Raw genomic sequence first — 5,681 nt, 5'->3', positions numbered from 1 at the left:
TTTGTGCACTTAACATTAGGGTATTGAAAAAAGTCATTGTGAGTTACTGGTTGTAAAAGTAGAATGATGGATAATCCGAATTTCCTGATCAAGAATGATAAAAGTGGACTTACCTTTTCTTAAAAAAAAAATGTTTAGTAAATAAATATATGTAAATATTTTAGTTAAAAACAAGTGAATTTGTTTTAGTGTTCTTTTATCCGTTTGTTTGGGTTTTTTTTAGTGTTTTTTATCTGTTTTAAAAAATTCATTTTAAATAATGTTGCCTTATCTAATGAGATTATTTCATCATCTCTAATGAAATTATTTCATCATATAATCTCACATTTTATATACCAGTAATTTGACTTTACCAGAACTTCCTGAAAGTTAAGTTTATTTGAAAGAATGAGTTTGATACACTTGCAAAATATTCAAGAGAAAAAATAAAATTCTTTCATATTTGCTTAATATTAAAGAACAAGTAATTAAAATAATTGTTTGCTTGTTTACCATCCCTTTGAAAATTTTTCTCTCGTACTGAGATGCCACCACTTGCCGGTGGAGGGCCAAAAATTTAGACCTGTGCACCCATAAGCAATTATGGATCTTTTTCATGCCAGCACATACTATGAAACAGAAGCTCGGTATATACTGTCATCCAAAGGACCTGTCCCCATGTCCCGCAATGAGATTCGAATCTGCAATGTAAGCTGCGACTCCAGAGCAAATGCTATAACCACTGCGCATAGTATTAGTAATTAAAAAAGATAAATGTGAGTTAAATGGAAAGAATTTTCAAGCTTTCTTTATGCAAAAGGACGGGAGCAAAATAAATCAACATTTTTAGACTAACATTTTGGTTGGCTTTCAGTTTTCAGATTATTTCTGCTGCTGTAGGGTCAGTGCTGAGTTCTAGTAACTGAGATTCTTTAAATGTGGTCATATTTACATGTAAAATCTGTTGAATCAATTTCATTTTTATTTATTAATTTTTTCCCTTAACTATTTTTTCATTTTGCCATTCAATTGAATAGTTTTAATTTTATGACCACGGTCTCCACGACTCGGTTTATACAGTCTCATCCGAAGACCGGTGTCCACGACCCGCAGTGGGATTCGAACCTGCAACGTAAGGATCAACTCCTTTCTCCGCGACTCTAGAGCAGACACCCTAACCACTGCGTCATGCAGGCGACAAGAAATCTTATTAAAAAGTCTAATAAACTGTAGCTCTGTACATTGTATTTACCCTAAAATGTGCGAATTCAATGCATCACCAAACTCGATAAATCATGATATCTGTATAACAACATATTGCTGTTTCCTAATTAATGAGAATTAGTTTGTGTATATATATAGTGCAAACATATAGTGCATATGCATATATGCATAGTGTATATGTATATAAACATATAAAGTTTTCAAGCAATAATTACTTAAGTTGAACTTCAGTATCCACGACACTGATATATTGAATATCATGGATATGTTGAAGGGATTTTGAAGTCCCAAACCCTTATTCTTTGGGTATTTTGCCCTGGATATCTTGAATCCTCAGATATCAAGGTTTGACTGTATTTAATATTTTTGGAGTTTCATTGTTATTTTGCTAACCCAGTCAAGCAGGTATTACTATTTCAATCTATACTATATGTCTTGTTAATTCCTAACCCATACTAATTATCAGACTATATGATCACTTTCAGGTACATTAACAGTGGCAGATTCACTCAACTACACTCAACTTAGTATTTATATAATACAATCTCAAACTTTATATTACTGAGAAAGAACTTCAAGATTCCCAAGGATTCAGGATATCGAGGGCTGTGCCTCGGTTGACAGTGGTTTTCTTGGGGTGAAAATTTTCAATGATACACTCAACTACATGCAATATTTATTATATTATGCTGAATGTTTTATGCGAATACATATAAAAGTGAACCTTGCGCGCATAAATTCTGCGCAGTCACTATTTTTGGAATATCACCCGTCATCAAGCATTGTTGACTGTTGCTATGCCGGAGGGCATGACTTTATCATTCAGTGGGTAATAGTGTTTTTTAACAAATGTTTCTCGACGAATCAGATTCAACTAAGTTACATGAAAGTATAATATACTTAAATAATATATGGTTGGACCACAAAATCACTCCGACATATCCATGGTATTCTAGATAGCAGTGTTTGAGATACTGAATCTCAACCATTACGGTAGTTATTGATATATTAAATCATGTAAAGGTTAACAGATTTTAACAAATAGACCTCATGTTTAAGTCAAGTTTGCCCAGTTTTTACAACAGTGTAAAATTGGAGTGTTACAACCTGTCTGGTGGCAGTTCAAATGAAAAATTAATTGGTAAGAATTAGGTTAAAAATAGAAAAACACATTATTGGTCATAAAATTAAAACTATTCAATTGAATGGCAAAATGAATAAATAGATAAGGAAAAAAATTAATAAATAAAAATGAAATTGATTCAACAGATTTTACATGTAAATATGACCACATTTAAAGAATCTCAGTTACTAGAACTCAGCACTGACCCTACAGCAGCAGAAATAATCTGAAAACTGAAAGCCAACCAAAATGTTAGTCTAAAAATGTTGATTTATTTTGCTCCCGTCCTTTTGCATAAAGAAAGCTTGAAAATTCTTTCCATTTAACTCACATTTATCTTTTTTAATTACTAATACTATGCGCAGTGGTTATAGCATTTGCTCTGGAGTCGCAGCTTACATTGCAGATTCGAATCTCATTGCGGGACATGGGGACAGGTCCTTTGGATGACAGTATATACCGAGCTTCTGTTTCATAGTATGTGCTGGCATGAAAAAGATCCATAATTGCTTATGGGTGCACAGGTCTAAATTTTTGGCCCTCCACCGGCAAGTGGTGGCATCTCAGTACGAGAGAAAAATTTTCAAAGGGATGGTAAACAAGCAAACAATTATTTTAATTACTTGTTCTTTAATATTAAGCAAATATGAAAGAATTTTATTTTTTCTCTTGAATATTTTGCAAGTGTATCAAACTCATTCTTTCAAATAAACTTAACTTTCAGGAAGTTCTGGTAAAGTCAAATTACTGGTATATAAAATGTGAGATTATATGATGAAATAATTTCATTAGAGATGATGAAATAATCTCATTAGATAAGGCAACATTATTTAAAATGAATTTTTTAAAACAGATAAAAAAACACTAAAAAAAACCCAAACAAACGGATAAAAGAACACTAAAACAAATTCACTTGTTTTTAACTAAAATATTTACATATATTTATTTACTAAACATTTTTTTTTTAAGAAAAGGTAAGTCCACTTTTATCATTCTTGATCAGGAAATTCGGATTATCCATCATTCTACTTTTACAACCAGTAACTCACAATGACTTTTTTCAATACCCTAATGTTAAGTGCACAAAAGACAAACTTAGGGCCTATAATTTGTTAATTTATCTGTTTGCAATCGCATTGTCTTTGACAAACTACTTTAAAATGTCGGAGTTTCGAGGAAATTCAGTCAATATTAATAAATGTTATGTAACATATAAAACTGATTTTAAAGTTTAAAATAAAAATTTCATTAAACACGGTACGTTATTTTAAAGTTAATTATTTCAATTAATAGAGAAAATATCCTTAGAAGAAGTGCAACTTTATTCACATCCTTAACTGAATGTCATTTCTAACAAAACAATCTGTTAAAATCATGTTATAATTTTTTTTATCAGTACTCTGGTCTTTAAGCGACTAAATAATAATAAAACATGTCAAAAACAGTTAATTCGGATTTTGTACTATGTAAAAATTGTCAAAATATGTTGTTAAGAACTTACTTTTACTGTTGATGTCCATTTTCACGGAAGTTACTCGTGCGCATGCGCAAAAAATCCATCAGGAGAAAGTGTGTAAACGCCATGGTGCAGCATGAAAATGTGTGTGGAAAAAATCACGTTCAGACCGGAAACACACACTATGAACAATTTCGTATTTTCTGGGTAATATACGGTGCGAAATTCCGTTTTCAACACTTTAGAAAACTCACTACATGAGTGTAAAAGGTGACTCTTCAAAATGTAGTAACTTGGTGGTGTGTTACCTAGTACGTGTAGTGAGTATCGGAGTCTTACACACACACACACACCCATACGTGTACAACCGCAATTCTCACTACACGAGGTTTTACACCTGAAAGTCACTACACTATGTTCCAGCAATGCTAACAAGATAAACAGACCATAACTGTGATTCTATGGGTCTTTGTATATGCAAATGATGTTCAGAAAGATGAAAATTCAAATAATGAAAAAATGATTTTTCACCTAAAAGTCACTACATTTGGTCACATGATTTTGCTCAATCACACACCGGAAGTTGACAAGTCACTACATGGCTTTACCAGGACACACACAGGAAACTCAGTACATAAACACTCTTGTAAGATATTATACAAGAAAATCACTACATTCAGTAAATTTTGAACGCGTTTCCCGTAAAAACACCAATTTTTCCAAAAAATTATCGAAAATACATGACAATGTCTGCATGAAATCTGTATGCTATTGAAAAAAAAATTGTCAAAGGATATCCGATAAAGTTAAAAGATAAAAAATTGGCTTTCAACATCTGTATATAGATTAAAATAAAGCAAATGAAAGGAGAAGAATAAATTAACAGTCATGACAAAGATTTAAAAGTATTAACGGCCAGGCACGTAACATCGTTTTTGAAAGTCGGGGGTGGGGGGTGGGGGCAGAAAATACAACTTAATACCCGAAAATCTTTGGCAAGCAAGAGAAATAGGTAAACTTCAAAAAGTCGAAAATCCTATTGGTGGGTTGAACTTTTGTGAACCCTCCAAAAAATTTCTTTACAATAAAATGACCGCATTTAAATACATAACAAAACAGTGTGTGTATGGGGGGGGGGGGGGGGGGGTTAATGAACACTTTCACAGTAAATTAAAAATAAAACTTTTAAGTTTGAAAAAAGGAGGGGCCAAGCTACCCCTCCCCTCTGCTTTTACGTCGCTGACGGCAATGAATTGCCGAGTGTGCGTTGATTCAAGACTTGCTTCGTCAAGAATATTCGTTTTGGGTTTTTTTTTCTTTTGCATTGAGTAAGACAAGTAGAAATTGAAAATCGTTCCCCAGTTTTAAATGCAATCATTATGTTTTTTATGATCTTAAAGAGTTTATTTTTTTCTTAACAAGAATTTTATAGGATTACAAATTCTTTAACTACTGTTCATGTAATAACATCTCGTTCTTTTTTATGTGGATGACACCACAACCAGCATTCAAAGGAAAATTTACAATAGTAATATAGTATATTCAGAAAAGGGGGGGGGTAGCCTCCGCGTTCTACGGACCTGAAATAAGGGGAAAAATAATGATCCCTCTTATTTATTCTTGCAATTTAATGACTTCAAAAAACTGAAATTACTTTGGTGGGGAAAGTCCACTTCATTGTTTTTTTATGCATAACATTCTATCATTTCATATTCATCATTTCATTTTCCAATTCAGCATTTAAAAATCCCATTGCTCAAATATGTTGGTCTCTAAAACCATGATTTTTTACGAAATGCAGTTCATACAGCACCCTTTAGTTTTCTTATCCCTTTGCTCAAATGTTTTACAACATTTTGAAAGATCAAACAAAAAAGACGGTTTGTTTGCATGAAACAA

The sequence above is a fragment of the Saccostrea echinata genome, unplaced genomic scaffold (assembly GCF_033153115.1).
Source record: "Saccostrea echinata isolate AGI-Se365-2 ecotype Australia unplaced genomic scaffold, CSIRO_AGI_Sech_v1 ptg000055l, whole genome shotgun sequence".
NCBI lineage: Eukaryota > Metazoa > Mollusca > Bivalvia > Ostreida > Ostreidae > Saccostrea > Saccostrea echinata.
Note: the sequence above shows the minus strand (reverse complement) of the source record.